The sequence below is a fragment of the Triticum dicoccoides genome, chromosome 3A, assembly GCF_002162155.2.
Source record: "Triticum dicoccoides isolate Atlit2015 ecotype Zavitan chromosome 3A, WEW_v2.0, whole genome shotgun sequence".
NCBI classification, from domain to species: domain Eukaryota; kingdom Viridiplantae; phylum Streptophyta; class Magnoliopsida; order Poales; family Poaceae; genus Triticum; species Triticum dicoccoides.
In genome coordinates, this window is record NC_041384.1 from 339,052,854 (window position 1) to 339,070,859 (window position 18,006).

Consider the following 18,006-nt stretch of genomic DNA (forward strand, 5'->3'; position numbering starts at 1 on the left):
TATTTTTTAAAACTAGGCCACAATAACCATGGGCTAATATTTACAGTACTGACATTGGGCCTCCTATGGGCCGTAGAAATAGTGGGCCTTCTACAGGCCGTAGAAATAGTGGGCCTTCTACGGGACATAGAAAGAGTAGGCCTTCTACGGGCCGCAGAAACAATAGGCCTTCTACGGGCCGTAGAAACAATGGGCCTTTTACGGGCCGTATCATCAATGGGCCTTATACGGGCCCTATGATCGATTGGCCAAACATGGGCCAATAACAGGCCGCATTATGGCCGTAAACGGGCTAGAGTTGGAATCGTCCGTTCATGGGCCGACCGTAACGGGCCATCATTAATAGGCCGTATTTGATGACGCTATGAAAATGGCCCAACGTATTAACGGACCACAAACGGGCCGATTGTAACCACGGGCTGAATTTGGCCCACAAGCAGAAAATGACAGTAACGGGCCGTAAGTAAATGAATGCTGGAAATGAGCCCAAGAATAAATGGGCTCTGAGAAGGCCGAAAGATAACATGGGCTGGAAACGGCCCAACGCAATAACGGGCCGTTAATGGGTATAAAGTGATACACTGTTCATTACGGGCCAGTTTCACCACGGGTCATTAATAGGCCAAGAGTTACATAGGGCCTCATATGGGCCAAAAGACGTCATGGGCCATACATGGGTCAGAAGTGAAAATGGGCTGGAATCATATTGGATGGCCCAGATGACGCTACTGGGCCTAATTCGGATAGGGCGTAACGGGCCTTGGGTTAGCGGGCTGTGAATGGGCTATATGCGAACAGGCCGTTAACAGGCTTTCCATGGGCCGGCCCGCCACCTTTTGACCAAGTCAAACGGGCCGGCCTTTTCACAGTAATGGGCCTTTGTTGGGCCGTGCCATGTGTTGATGTATCATAGGCGCCTATCTGACCCACTGAGCTGACACGTCTTTCGTCCGGCCAATAAGAATTTTACATGTGGAAATTTCCCATTGGTCGGGGCTGTTATCGGGTTATCGGATCCAAAAGCCAACCTGATAGCTTAACGGCATTCCATTATGGTGGATGCCATGTGTCGGTCACCCTTGACGAAAGCACTTCTGTGACGCGCGATTTATCGTCATGGAAGTGGACACTTCCGTGATGATAATTTTGGTAATGTCATGGAACACTTCTATGACAGCACAGGTATGACTATCATCATCAACAAGGCATTCAAGACCCTCACGAGGGGCCAAGCCTCGCGAGGCGGACAACGCAAGACCTCCTTAGGAGCGGCCTCACCAGGCTGCCTCGCGAGGAGCAGAGATATCAAGGCAGGTGAACCTCGCGAGGCTCACATGACGTGAGCCATGACGATCGACACCAGGTGGGCGCCAGCGCGCGCAGCATCCTTGTTTCCTCTTTGGTGCCAAGGGGGGCAAGCGCAGGCGTGGAGTACCAAGGCATCAGACAAAGGTTTCCATGTCGGTGCAACAAGACCAAGACCAGAAGGACGGCGGGACGGAGGTCACCATGGAGCCTAGGACGACGTCACCACCAGAACCTTTGGCAGGCGAAGACCACCTTTTGTCAGGATAGCTTGTACTAGCTGTCCCCTTTCAAATTGGCCACCGTTGTTGGCTCCCTTCCCGCTCAATATTTGGGGAGAGGACCAGGGCCTATATAAGTAGGACTAGCCACCACCGTAGGCGGGACAGAGGGAGAGGCATCTCACCCTGATCCTTAGCCACCCCAAGCACAAGAACACCTCAACCTAAGGAGGCTGTTCTTCCCCTTGTACTATTCTTCATCAGCCCAAGAGGCAATCCACCACCACCACACTGGAGTAGGGTATTACACCACAACGGTGTCCTGAACAAGTATAATCCTTGTGTCTTTGTGTTGCGAGTGCGTCGAGTTCGTCCACGAGAAATTAGCGAGCTAGCGCGTAGATCGGAAGGAGGGAAAGAACTTCGCGCGCACCCCAGAGTTTGAACCTCAAGGGTCTGCCGGAACCCATGATCCGACAAAGATCTTTATCGGTCAAACCGCATAACAACATATGTTGTTCCCTTTGTCATCGGTGTGTTACTTGCCCGAGATTCGGTCGTCGGTATCTCAATACCTAGTTTAATCTCATTACCGGTAAGTATATTTACTCATTCTGTAATGCATCATCCCGCAACTAACTCACTAGTCACATTGCTTGCAAGGCTTATAGTGATGTGCATTAGCGAGAGGGCCCAGAGATACCTCTCCGACAATCGAAGTGACAAATCCTAATCTCGATCTATGCGAACTCAACAAGTACCATCGGAGACACCTGTAGAGCACCTTTATAATCACCCAGTTACGTTGTGACGTTTGGTAGCACACAAAGTGTTCCTCCGATATTCGGGAGTTGCATAATCTCATAGTCAGAGGAACATGTATAAGTCATGAAGAAAGCAGTAGCAACAAACTAAACGATCATCGTGCTAAGCTAACGGAATGGGTCAACTCAATCACATCGTTCTCTAATGATGTGATTCTGTTAATCAAATGACAACTCATGTCTATGGTTAGGAAACATAACCATCATTGATTCAACGAGCTAGTCAAGTAGAGGCAAACTAGTGACACTCTGTTTGTCTATGTATTCACACATGTACTAAGTTTATGGTTAATACAATTCTAGCATGAATAATATACATTTATCATGATATAAGGAAATAAATAATTATTGCCTCCAGGGCATATTTCCTTTAGTTTGTACGTTATTTCAAATGGTAGCAGCTCAATGGCCCATTTGGCAATCCTGTCGGTGGCGTCCCGGTTGTTTATAATATCATTGAGTGGTACTTCGGAAGCCACCGTGATTGAGCACTCTTGGAAGTAGTGTCATAGCTTGCGGGATGCCATAAAGACCGCATATGCTATCTTCTGATAATGCGGGTATCGGGATTTGCATGGTGTGAGGACCGTCGATACGTAATATACTAGTTTTTGGAGTGGGAATTTATTTCCTTCCTCTTCTCGTTCGACAACGAGCACCGCACTCCCCACCTGGTGAGTTGCCGATATGTAAAGCAGCATTGGTTCACCGACGTTTGGTGCGGCCAGGATGGGGTTGCTTGCTAGCAAAGTTTTTATTTCCGCCAGCCCAACTGTTGCAGCATCCGTCCACACAAAGTGGTCGGTGCGTCAGAGTAGGCGATACAGTAGCAACACCTTTTCTCCTAATCTGGAGATAAAGCGGCTCAAGGCTGCCACGCACCTGGCTAGTTTTTGGACCTGCTTGAGGTCAGTTAATGTTGCCAATTGTGACAAGGCTTGAATTTTGGTTGGGTTTGCTTCGATTCCCCTATTAGATACAATAAACACGAGTAATTTGCCGGTGGGAACGCCGAAAACGCACTTTTCCGGATTGAGCCTTATGTCATATGTTTGGAGGTTGTCGAATGTGAGGCATAAGTCGTCCACCAATTATTCAACATGCTTGGTTTTGATGAGTACGTCATCTACATATTCATCCACAGTCTTGCCGATTTGTTTTTCCAAGCACGTTTGAATCATGCGTTGGTAAGTGGCGCCGGCATTTTCGAGTCTGAAAGGCATAGTGTTGAAGCAGGAAGGCCCATACGGGGTGATGAATGCCGTTGCGGCTTGGTCGGATTCCTTCATCTTAATTTGGTGGTATCCGACGTATGAGTCGAGGAAACATAGTGAATCGTGTCCCGCGGTTGCATCGATGATCTGGTCGATGCGAGGTAGTGGGAAGGGGTCGTTAGGGCATGCCTTGTTAAGGTCTTTGAAATCGACACACAGGCGCCAGGATTTATCCTTCTTTGGTACCATGACCAGGTTTGCTAGCCAGTCCGGATGTTTGATCTCTCTGATAAACCCGGCTTCGAGTAGTTTGGCTAGCTCCTCCCCCATAGCCTGTCGTTTGTGTTCGGAAAATCACCAGAGCGTTTGCTTGACCGGTTTGTATCCCTTCAGTATATTCAGACTATGTTCGGCCAGGGCGCGTGGGATTCCTGGCAAATCCAAGGAGTGCTAGGATAAGATGTCCCAGTTCTCATGCAAGAACGCACGTAATGCAGCGTCGACCGTCGGGTACAGTTGTGCCCCAATGGAAGATGTTTTCTTGGGATCCGTCGGGTGGACTTGAAATTTGACTATTTCGTCAGCTGGCTTGAAAGAGGTGGATTTGGGCCATTTGTCAAGAATTATGTCATCCCTATCCACTGCGTAACGCAGTGCGGTGAGTTCCTCGGCCTCTAGTGCTTCGGACAATGCCTCAAGGGATAGGGATGCGGTTTTATTTTCGGCGTGGAGTGCTATGTCCGAATCACTAGAGACAGTCAGAACACCATTGGGCCCGGGCATTTTGAGTTTCATATACCCGTAATGAGGTATATATTGAAAGCGTCTGAATGCATCTCGCCCTAACAGGGCATGATATCCGCTGTTAAAAGGAGCCACCTCCATGATTATCTCTTCAGATCTATAGTTTTCTGGTGTGGTGAATACCAGATCCAGCTTATTTTCCCTGAGCATCTTGCTTCCCTGCTGGGAATGATTCCCCTGAAGGATGTATTGCTCTGCTCAATGCGACTCCTGTCCATTTGCATTTTATTGAGCGTGTCCTCGTAGATGAGGTTCAGTCTGCTGCCACCGTCCATTAGCACTTTAGTGAACCGAAAACCATCCACAATTGGGTTGAGGACCAGAGCGGCTGGTGCCCGGACTGAGTGGGATCTTGGTTCGTCATCGGCATTGAAAGTAATTGTCGTATCGTTCCAATGGTTTATTGCTGCTACATGGCAGACTTCGGCAAGGTCGCGGAGCGCCCGTTTACGCCGGTTATTTGATGAGAAGGTCTTGAAGACTATGAGTACTTCGGGATCGTGTTCCAAAGAGTACCTTTCTGGTGTAGTGTTGGTGAGGATACCATCGCCGCTCTTGGCCACCTGCCGGAGTATCCAACATGCCCGTAGGTTGTGCGTTGGTTCGGTGTTCGGCGTCATGTGTATTTGACAGGGCCTGTCAACCCATTCTTCAAAGACAGTTCTGTGGCCCGTAAATGGCTTGAATTTCTTGTCTACGGGATGATGATTAGGTGCCCCACGAGGGTGCGCCATTTTTGCTTGTACGGGAGATGGCTTTAAGGCCTGTAGTTCCCAGTGGGCTGTCTGAGTTTTCCAGGCACTTTCCATTGCGCAGTACTTCCATACTATGCGTGCCAAATCCGCGAAGTGCAAGACATGACGGTGATTGAGGGCATTAAGAATTCCCTCGTCCGTACATCTGTTGCGAAATACTAAAATTGCATCGTCGTCACAATAGTCTTTTATCTTGTTTTTGACAAGGAGGAATCTAGCCCAGAAGTGATGGACTGTTTCGAGAGGCTGCTGCCGCACATACATTAGGTCGCATATGTCCGGAGGTTCGGAGTTGCTTGGTGAATATTGCTTGTGGTGGGTGGCTAGGCTCAAATTTGCACCTTGACCCACCATGGAATCTGGAGCTTCAAGGATTTCTGAGGTTACCAGCCCAGGATCCGGAGTGTCCAGGAAATTATTAGGCTTAACACCCGATTTTGTCTTTGCAAGATAGGGAGTGTCCTCTCAAGGGTGGCTATCCGGTTCTCCAGGTTCGGAACTCCGAACATAGTTTGTTCTCAACGTATGAGAGGAGTTATTGTTAGCCTGTTCCTCCACAACCGCTACCTGATGGGTGATAGGCGGAGATTTAATTTCTCTCTGATCAGGTTTAAGCCCGATCCGATCATAGTCAGTTGAGACTCCCAGGGGGGCGATGCGATCTGGCAGCTCGTTCAAAGACGATAGATCTACCGGATCCATACTGTCGGAATATTCGGGGCTAATACGGAGGGGATTTTTGGTGACTTGGGGGGTTGCCTTTGGCTTAATGGCCGAACGGGCACCCACTATGAAGTCGCCGAGACGGAGGTTTTGCCCTGGAATTAGGGCTCCTTCGGAAGTGATATTGCCATTGATGACAAGGCGAGCCATCGGTCCTTCAGTTGATGCCAGAGAGGAACTCTCAATGAAAGCACCAATGTCAGTGTCAAAACCGGCAAATCTCGAGTTGGGGGCCCCGAACTTTGTGTCTAAGGATCGAAGGTAATAGGAGGCAGGTGACACGGTGTTTACCCAGGGTCGGGCCCTCTTGGTGGAGGTAATACCCTACTTCCTACTTGATTGACTTTGATCTACCACGAGATCGTAATGGCTAAACCCTAATTGTCTAGCCTGTTTGATTATGACTGCCTCTACAGACTAAACCCTACGGTTTATATAGACATCAGAGGGGGCTAGGGTTGTACAGAGTCAGTTTACAGAAAAAGGAATCTTCATATCCGCACGCTAAGCTTGCCTTCCACACCAAGGAGAGTCCAATACAGACACAGGAAAAAGCCTTCCATCTAGTATCTTCACGGCCTGTCAGTTCGGCACATGTCACATAGCCCGGATGCCCGAGGACCCAGTAATGTAGGACTCCCTCTGTGGCCTGCTGGAACGTGGGTAGGTGGCACGATGTGGGGCGGGGAGGTGGTGGTGGCGGTGGCGGTGACCGGGGTGGTTGGTGGCATCGGCGGTCATGGAGCAAGGTACGGGGTTAGGGTAGGAGGCTGGATCTTGTCGCTTCCAACCAAATTGATGACGAGGTCTAGCTACGATGGTGGCGTGGGGGTGCTCCTAGAGGTGTGCGGTGGCGGATCTGGGGCGCGTTGCCGACCAGGGCTTCATCGGCAAGGGGTCACGCGGGGATGGCGGTGCTGCTGCTCGTTGGTCACGGGGGGAGGGGTGTCGGTAGGTTAGATAATATAGTGGAGGGTCAACGGGCTGATTCGATTTTTGGGTTTTTTCTCGGACAAGTTTGGGAACATGTATGTTCCCTATATAGGGTTGATTATGATCAGAACATCCTGAGATCAGAATAGTGTTACTCTCTCTCTCTCTCTATATATATATATATATATGTATGTATATGTATATATATATTATAATCATATCAAGCAATGAGAATAACCTCAAATGATGAATTTGACATGTTTGATGAAAATGCAAATGGTGAAAACTCAAATTTAGAAATGTCACAAAGAGGGTGGTGGCGTTACTCACTGTATAAGAATTATGTTGATTACAAACACCGCGTAAAATTATTGTAGGGTTTTGAGAATCAAATTCTTCATTAATTCCTTCACACTTAGAGTGTAAGTCTTCATTGATTGAAGAAATATGTTACTTCATGTGCTGTGCATCAAAGTCATCGAGAATGCATAAGCATTAAGATGCGTGTCTTTTTCAAAGGACATTCAGAGATTCAAGGATGTTTAGCTCACACCGCAACATGCAAAACCTTCTCTCATCCAAGGGCTTTGTCAAGATATCTGCAAGCTGGTATTGAGTCTTCATGTGATTGATGACGATGTCTCCCTTCAGCACATGATCACGAAGAAATGGTGGCGAATCTGAATGTGCTTCATCCTTGAATGTTGCACTGGGTTCTGGGCGACCTTGATAGCACTTCCATTATTCCAACATAGAGGGACATTCTTCACATTCACGCCATAGTCCTTGAGGGTTTTCTTCATCCATAGCAACAAAGAGCAACAAGCACTAGCAGCAATGTACTCAACCTCTGCTGTTGAAAGCGAGATTTTGTTCTATGTCTTCGAGGAACAACAGACAAGAGATCGTTCGAGGAAATGGCAGGTACCTAATGTTGACTTGCGATCCACATGATCTCCAGCATAATCATAATCAGAAAATCTAACTAGATGAAAAGATGAGCCCTTGGGATACCATAATCCAAGCGTTGTTGTGTGAGCTAAATATCAAAGAATTCACTTCATAACTTGACGGTGTGATTCCTTTGGTGCCACTTGAAATTGGGCACACACGCAAACCTTAAGCATAATATCTAGCCTAGATGCACATAGGTAAATCAGTGATCTAGTGATGGAGCGATATACCTTCTGACTAATGTCTTTACCATTTATGTCAGTGCGGAGTTGGCCATTTGTAGGCTTCAGGATTTTGAGGCCTTTGCAGTCTTGCATGCCCAATTTCTTCAGCAATCTTTGATGTATTTATTCTGAGAGATGAAGATTCCATTGGGTTGTTGACGAATTTGAAGACCGAGGAAGAATTTCAACTCCCCATCATAGACATCTAATATTCTTCACACATCATATAACCAAATTCATCACTATATTGCTTGTTATTGCAACCGAATATAATATCATCAACACATTTGGCGTATGAATATTTCACCATCATAAGACTTTACGAAAAGAGTAGTGTCATGTGAATCGGGTTTGAAACCCTTTTTCTTCAAGAACTGCTTCAATGTGTCATACCAAGCCCTCGGGGCCTGCTTGAGGCCATAGAGGGCCTTGTTGAGTCTGAAGACTTTGTTAGGATGCTCATCAAAATCTGGTCGTTGAGCAACATATACTTCTTCCTCAAGCTTACCATTGAGGAATGCACTTTTCACATCCATTTGATATAATAGGATATCATGATGGTTAGCATATGCAAGCAATATATGAATAGCTTCAAGCCTAGCAACAGTTGCAAATGTTTCATCAAAATCAATGCCCTCAACCTTTGTGTAGCCCTGTGCTACAAGATGGGCCTTATTATGCGCCACTTGGCCATATTTGTCTTGTTTGTTGCAGTAGATCCACTTTGTGCCAATGAGATTGTGCTTGCATGGATTGGGACGCTTGACAAGCTCCCACACATTGTTAAGCTCGAATTGATGCAATTCATCTTGCATAGCTTGAATCCATTCATGCTCTAGAAATGATTCATCAACTTTGGTGGGCTCTAAGCAAGAGACGAAGGCATAGTTCCCACAAAAGTTAGCTAAATGTGAAGCTTTTGAGCGAGTGACGGGACCCGGTGCATTTATGTTGTCGAGGATTTTCTCAAACTACACTTTGTTTGCCACTCGAGAATGAGCTGGATGAGGGACTTGTTGTTGAGAATTTTCCTCGGTGCCATTTTCTTCAGGATCAGCAATTTCTTCATGATGAGGGATAACCACTTCTTCATCAGCTATTTCTTTATTGGGCATAATTTGACCAGTGCCCATTAGCTTGATAGATTCCTTAGGAGGCATTTCATCTAGCACATGAGGCAGGTGCTCTCTTTCTAAGCCATTAGTTTCATCGAACCACACATCTACAATTTCAACAACCTTGTTGTGGTAGGTGTTGAAGACTCTATATATCTGTGAGTCCTTACCATAACCAAGCATAAAACTATCATGTGCTTATGGTGCAAATTTTCAACTGTGATGAAGATATCTAATCTAGCATTTAGCACTGAAGACTTTGAAATAACTCATATTGGGTTTCTTGTCAGTGAGGAGCTCATATGAGGTCTTCTTGAGGAATTTTTGAAGATATACCTGGTTGATGATGTGACAAGCAGTATCAATTGCTTCAGACCACCATCGACGAGGAGTCTTGTATTCATCAAGCATAGTGTGATCCATCTCGAAGAGTGTCTTGTTCTTGTGATCCATGACTCCATTCCGTTGAGGCGTATAGGGAGCAGAGAGATCATGAATGATACCAAGTTCATCAAGATAGTCATCAAGGCATGTGTTCTTGAACTTAGTGCCGTTGTCGCTTCTGATGTGGTTGATCTTGAGACCATAATTTGTCATGGTTCGGTTGGAGAATCTACTGAAGATATCCTACACTTCAGTTTTGAAGGTAATGATATGCACCCAGGTGTAATGAGAATAGTCATCAACTATGATGAAACCATAGAGTGAAGCTGCATTGGGTGGCATAATGGGTACGACAAAACAGATCCATGTGAAGTAATTCAAAGGGGAGAGTAGTGGTCACGATTGTCTTTGCTGTGTGATTTGATCTGGTCATATTCAGACTCACAAGTACCACATAAATGATGACGTCGTCGACGCCTATGAGGTGCTTCTTCTTGACAAGAGTGCTCAAATTCCTCATACCAGCATGTCCAAGTCATAGATGCCACAACCAACATTCTGAAGCTTTTGCCAAGAGGCATGTGGCAGGATGAGGACCTAGAGAGAAATATACAATGTACAAATCACCTCTCCTAAAGCCTTTGAAGACTTTGGATTTGTCAAAGTCCAACAACACAATGCATCTATATTGGACAAAGATGACAATCATATCAAGATCACAAAGCATTGAGAGGACATGAGGTTGTATCTAAGGGATTAGACAAGCATCACCTTTTCCATGTGTCGATCCTTCGAGATAGCAACCTTACCTAGGCCCAATACCTTACTTTTGCCTTTGTCAGCGTAGGTGATATGATTCAAATGATACAGAGTGAGGGGAGCTTCGGTGAGTAGATTCCTATCACTAGTCATGTGATTCATGCAACCACTATCCAAGACCATTCAGTGGATTTGGGTGTGTCATCATGTAGAAGCATTAGTCTGACTTACAAATTCATATACTTCAGAGTGAAGAATATGATGATCAATTTTGTTAATAAGTTTCATCAGTAGATAGTAATGTAAGCAACATAAGGGATGTGTGACATGAAGTGTTCATTTCATCATGGTTAGCTTACATCCCAACAAGCACTTGTGAGGTCTTAAGAAAATTCATCACACATTTATTGTTGTCTGAAGACCTGACCCTGCAGAAGAGATTAATTATTCTTCATAACCACTCACATCTGAATGGGTGGCTGAGAAGAAATGTATCATCGCGCATTGATAGAGAATTTAGGCATTGAAGAGTATGCATTTCTCTTCACATGGGGGTTATGGTACTTAAATGAATATGCAGAGAAATTCTTTCAAGATTTGTGAGCATAGTGGTTTGAAGAATAATGCACATATTGATCAATCACTAGTTGTTTCCCTGCAAAATAGAAGCATTAGCTCGACCAAAAAATAGGTCTGCGGCCATTTGACGAATTTGGTCCATGTGAAGAATTTGCCCTGGGATTCTTCTTCTTCATCGGTAATGTCATGATGTCATTCACCTGAAGATTTTCAGAAGGATTTTCGGCAGCCAGATTTTCTTCACTAGGGGGCCATTCTTGTAGTTAGTACTAATGAATCTGGCAAATACATCACTATTTTGCTTTTTGAACAGCTTGTATTTAGAGTCAGTCAAATGACTCATCTAAAGAATACGAAGTATCATAGTTGTAACCAGATAAAGTGGATGGATCTACTAGAGGTCCTTTTGCAGCGACCCATGTAGTTTTGGGATACTGCTCAGCTTACCAATATGATCCATCATCATTGAGCTTTATCTCAAAAGAAATACCCTCTTTCCTAGGGTTCCTGTTCAGATCTATTTCTTTATTACATCACAAATAGTTTGGTGCCTTTGAGGCTTTTGTACATGCCCGTGACATACAATTCCTTTAACCTTGCATTTTTGTTACTAACACTTATAGTCACCTCAGTTGAGTGGATTGATACCATAGAGACAGTTGAAGAGATTGTAGTAACTGAAGCATTTGAACATTCAGCTAAATAATTTGCATTTTTGCATTCCAGGCATTTTAAGCATGGTGCAACAAATTATTCCTGACCGGTACTGATATGTTGAGCGAGCAAAGAATCATTCTATTTTTGAAGATCATCATTAGACGCTCCCAGTTTCTCGAGATCTTGCTTCCTTTGAAGAAATTCATAGGACAAATTCTCGTGTTCGGCTGAGAGGGCCACATGATGACTCTCAAGTTCATCATTCTTTCATTGAACACGCCTGAGTCTTCACATAAGGTTTGACTACGGTCCATTTCCTCATCCAACAGATCATTGCTTTTGTCTAGTAGTTTTTGCATCTTTTCCATAGCAGTTTGTTGTTCAGTTGCAATCTTAGCAAGTTTCTTATAGCTAGATTTAGTTTCACACTCAGAGTCATCGAGGTTGGAAGTATTAAAGTAAGCTTCTTGTGAGGTTACCTTTGCACCTCTTGCCCTGAAGCAATAGGTGGGAGCATAGTCATCAGCACAGTCCTCATTGTTGGTGGAGAGACCATTTTCCTCAGGTGGACTTGCTGGAGAACTTAGTAGCAAGGGCAAGGCTCGCCACACTAGAGTCTCACTCCTCATCAGATTCCTCAGCATCCTCATGATCAGATTCTTTCTTGGAATCAATTTCCTTCCCAATGAATGCATGAGATATGTTGGAACTCCTTTTCTTGCGCAATGAAGATTTTGATGAAGACTTTGAGGATTTCTTGTTTTTGTCATCAGAGTCATCATCTATGCTTGTCTTCTTCTTCTTAGAGCCCTTTTGCCAGAGAGGGCAATCAACGATGTAGTGGCCTGGCTTCTTAGATTTATGACAAGTTATCTTGTTATAGTCTCAAGAAAATGCTTCTTCAGTGTTCTTTGAGTCATACTTTGAAGACTTTCCAAAGGGATTCTTCTTGGAAAACTTTTGGAACTTCCTCACAAGCATTGCCAGTTCTCTGTCAATTTCTTCAGCACCGCTATAACTGCAATCAAATTCTTCTTCTTTAGATGAAGAAATTGCCTTGGCTTTTGCTTTTGCATTCAGAGGGTAGGGCATCCATAGAAGGGACCATACATATCTCTCTTCCCAGCTTGCTAAAATTCATGAGTATTGATCCTCTTAAGAATATCATCTGGATCAAGTGACCTATAATCAGGACGCTCTTGAATCATTAGGGCCAAGGTGTCAAAGGAACTGTCAAGGGACCTCGTCAACTTCTTAACCACCTCATGGTCTGTGATGTTAGCAGCACCAACAGCCTGAAGCTCATTGGAGATATCAATGAGACAGTCAAAGTTTTACTAGACAGTTTCATTCTTGAGCCTCTTGAAGCGGTTGTAGAGATTGCGAAGAATATGAACTCTTGAGTCATGTTGAGTGGAAACTTCTTCATTGACCTTGGAAAGCCTATCCCAGATAAGCTTTGAAGTTTCCAGGGCACCCACTTTGCCATACTTGCCTTTGTTCAGATGTCCACATATGATATTCTTTGTTTGCGAGTCGAGTTGCTTGAATCTCTTCACATCAGTGGCATGATGCTAGGAGTAACCGTAGGTACGCCATTCTTGATGACGAACCAGAGGTCATTGTAAATAGCCTCAAGATGCATGCGCACACTACTGTACGATGCTGCTAACATGACACTACAATCAGAGACCCTTCGACGAAACTGTATGCGATGCATTAATCCCAAATGGTGATGTAAAAAACCGTCAAAAAAGAGACGAGCTATTTGCGATGACCCATACATCAAACACGGTTCAGATCAGAGTTGCGTGTGCGATGCATGGCATATGGTTAATCCATACAAACAGTTTGCGATGATCTAGAACAACAAAAAGGGTTAGCCAGATGAGGGTGTGTGCGATATAAGGTATATAGTTCACTAGGATAAACTGTGTGTGATTAGGAAACACAATAAAAACGGCTAGCCAAATCAAGGTGTGTGCAATGGAGGGCATACAATTCACTCAGATGAACTATTTGCGATGAGCCAAGACAATAGAAATAGTTCAACTGAACAAGATGTGTGTGATACACAGCAAATAGGTCCGTAATCCAAAATTTGTGCGAAGACCAATAATAACACACATAATTACTGATAATAAGCCGTATGATTTGCTCTATCTACATAAGAACAACATATATATTACTGAAATAAACATCCAATTACATAAGTGACTATACAGATCATTCGCATACACCTCAATATACAATTGCATGCATTCTAAACTAGGAGAAATGATCGTCTAGTCATCTACTTCTTATGACACTCCCGCTACTGCTCTATGGCTCGATCCCTCGTCTGGGGCAGGACGAAGACACTTCCTCATGTCAACAATCTGGCTGTACATCTCGTAGCTTGTGTACGCGTCCTTGGCCACATACTTGACGTGTTCTTCATCTAGTGTCTGATGCCAGGCACTGTGCCGGGCGTTCTTATCCTTCTTAGTCTCATCCTTCATCTTCATGTAGTAGGGGTCGATGATGGCCGAGGCGAGGTCAACCAAAGAGTTATATTTCTTGTTGTCGCTTCCCCATACCTTGTAGTAGTCATGGATGTTGACAAGATTCTAGCAGGTCAAGCCCGAAACCTTGAGCGCTTTTAGATCGTTGGTGGTGTCCACTGTAATGAAACTATAGTCGGAGTTGTTGATAAACCTGGAGAAACACTCACAAGGCCTTGTGGCCAGGTGGTAGTTGTAGGTGAGGACGTCATGTCGCATGCACAACTGGGTGACGGCAACCTTTTGATCTTGCCCGGCATGACCGCTGGTGAACACGTGGTCGAAGCCGGCCACTGATACGTCTGTGTCATATCTACTTTTCCTAATACTTTTCCAATTGTTTTGGACTCTAATTTGCATGATTTGAATGAAACTAACCCAGACTGATGCTGTTTTCAGCAGAACTACCATGGTGTTGTTTTTGTGGAGAAATAGAAGTTTTAGGATTGGAACGAAACTTTGCGAAGATTTTTTATATAAATAAAGAAAAATACTAGAGCCAAGAACTACCGGAGGGCCCCCCCTAGGTGTAACACCCTCGATGCGGCTATATCTCCCACGTGTCGAAGCACGACTTAGAGGCATAACCGCATTGAAAGCAATGTCGCAAGTGAGGTAATCTTCACACAACCCAAGTAATACAATAGGGGAAAAATACATAGTTGGCTTACAATCGCCACTTCACACAATTACATGAATAAAGCATTACATCATCCAAATACAATCAAGGCCCGACTACGGAGCCAAAATAAAAGAAGAACCCCAAATGCGACAAGGTCCCCGATCGACCCCAACTGGGCTCCACTACTGACCAACTAGAACGAAACAACACAAAGGACAAGATCTTCATCGAGCTCCTCCTTGAGCTTGGTTGCGTCATCTGCATGGTTCAACGGCACCTGCAAGCTGGTTTTGGAAGTATCTGTGAGCCACGGGGACTCAGCAATTTCACACCCTCGCGATCAAGACTATTTAAGCTTATGGGTAAGGTAAAGGTATGAGGTGGAGCTGCAGCAAGCGACTAGCATATATGGTGGCTAACATACGCAAATGAGAGCGAGAAGAGAAGGCAAAGCACGGTAGATAAAAGTATGATCAAGAAGTGATCCTAAAGCAACCTACGTCAAGCATAACTCCAACACCGTGTTCACTTCCCGGACTCCGCCGGAAAGAGACCATCACGGTTACACACGCGGTTGATGCATTTTAATTAAGGTCAACTTCAGGTTTTCTACAACCGGACGTTAACAAATTCCCATCTGCCCATAACCACGGGCACAGCTTTCGAAAGTTCAAAACCCTGCAGGGGAGTCCCAACTTAGCCCATGACAAGCTCTCACGGTCAACGAAGGAATAGACCTCCTCCCGAGACGTTCAGATCAGACTCGGTATCTCGGTTCTTCAAGACACTTCGACAGGTTAAAACAAATCTAGCAACACCGCCCGAATGTGCCGAAAAATCCCGATAGGAGCTGCACATATCTCTTTCTCAGGGCACACTCAGATTGTCTTAGGTACGGGTAGGCCAGCCCAGAGTTGCACCTGGTGGCCACCGGAAGCTGACAGGTTGGACCAACACTCAGAGGAGCACTGGCCCGGGGGGGTAAAATAATGATGACCCTCAGGAGCGCGACTCCCAAGGGAAAAGAAAAGGCTAGGTGGAGAATGGTAAAATCAAGGTTGGGCATTGCTGGAAAAGCTTTAATCAAGGCGAACTATCAAGGGGTTCCCATTATAACCCAACCACGTAAGGAACGCAAAATCCGGGAACATAACACCGATATGACGGAAACTAGGGCGGCAAGAGTGGAACAAAACACCAGGCATAAGGCCGAGCCTTCCACCCTTTACCAAGTATATAGATGCATTAATTTAAATAATAGATATTGTGATATCCCAACAAGTAAACATGTTCCAACAAGGAACAACATCTCCATGTTCCAACAAGGAACAAACTTCAATCTTCACCTGCAACTAACAACGCTATAAGAGGGGCTGAGCAAAGCGGTAACATAGCCAAACAAAGGTTTGATAGGACAAGGTGGGTTAGGAGCTTGGTTCAAAAATATGGGAGGCATGATAAGCAAGTGGTAGGTATCGCAGCATAGGCATAGCAAAAGAGCGAGCATCTAGCAAAGCAAAGATAGTAGTGATTTCGAGGGTATGATCATCTTGCCTGCAAAGTTGTCAGAGTTGACTGGATCCTCGAAAGCAAACTCAACGGGCTCCTCGTTAGCGAAATCGTCTCCCGGCTCTACCCAAACAAGACAAACAAGCAAACGGAACACAATCAACCACGTGCAAAGCTCAAACAATATGATGCAAAGATGATATGCTATGCGGGATGCGATGCGGGATGCATATGCAAGATTTGACAAGGAATGCATGAACCTGGCCTCAACTTGGAAATCCAAGTGTGCCACTGGAAAGATGAGATTAAATCTCTTGAAAACAATAGAAAGAACGCCGGAATCGGAGTTACGGTTTGGAAATGGCAAGCGATTCAAATATGGCACCGGTCTGCGATTTACAGCAAGTAGCCATCTAAATGCAACGAGATGAACATGCTACAGCACTCAAACATAGCATAAAAATACATGGCAGGGATGCATTCATGATGCTTAACAAAAGTCTAGCACTGAGCTACGGCCAATTCATCCATTAACAGGTTCAAACAAGCATGGCAAAAATGCATTTGACAAACAGATCTCAGACTTAGTGAAATTAACACTTGTCTGAAATTTCAGATCAGGTAGCACACTTCGGAGCAACAAAACTACATGCTACAGGATCTGAACATGGCAAAGTAAAGCATGGCATTGAGATACTCAAATAGCTTAACAAAAGTCCGTTAGTGACCTTGAGCCAAAAGGAATCAGAAAATACAATTGCAAGCATGTGAACATGGCAAAAACATAATCAGATCACAGACTTAGTGAAAAACTGGAGCATGCAAATCAGATATCAAGTAGGCATGTTGATGAGCTCGATGCACTCACTACAGAGCAAGGCATGACAATCTAAGCATACACCCATCAAGAATACACATTATACAAGCTAGACATGGCAAGAACAATAGCATAACATGCACGGATCAACTACGACATCATCGGCAAAATCGCTAATAAGTTGACAATCTGCCCAGATTCACGAAATGACAAAAGTAGAGCTTGATTGAGTCAAGCTAGTGTGCTCCATAATTGCAAACAAAGACATGGATGGATAGAGCACTACAAGATTAACAAAACATCCTTACTAATCATCCTCAAAAGAGGCACGGATCACTAGGAAGCAACACGAACATATGGCCATATGAGATAAACAGATCAAGGACTTAGTGGAATTGCTAAGTCCCTGAAATCAGCATTACCAAGTGCTTCACTTTGCAAGCTTGTGCTAGTCACCACACACATCACAAAAATACATGGGTTGCACCTCTGGAAAGATGGCAAAACATATAACAAAACTCATGTAGAGCTCAGGGGCATATCATGCACACAATAATCATGGCAAAAATGACAAATATCTAATTGGAGCAGCAGATCTGACAATTATCTCAACTAGCATTCTTCCAACAACATTTCGAGCATCAAGATGAGCTCAAATGAAAATGATGCAGTGAGATGAAATGATGTACTCTCTGAGGCGAACATTTTGATATGCTATATGCAAGAATCGGAGCTACGTATGCAAAGTTACGGTATGAAGAACATGGGCACGTGAATCTGGGAATTTCGGGGACTTTGTGGAATTTTACCCCGCGGGAAAAGTCAACGGGTAGACGAGGTGGTTCCGGGACGAAGCGATCCGGGGACGGGCGTGGGCGTTTGGTTCGAAGGGCTGGTGGATCTGTTCCCGATCCGCCAGATCCGGCCGGATCGAACTCCGGCGATGGCGGCGGCGGCCGGCGACCGGAGCGCCGCGGCGCGGTGGCCAGCGTAAGATGGCGGCAGCGGCAACCTCGGGCAGGAGGCGGGGTCGCGTAGGGGTGAGGACGCGGGCGGCTCGCGCG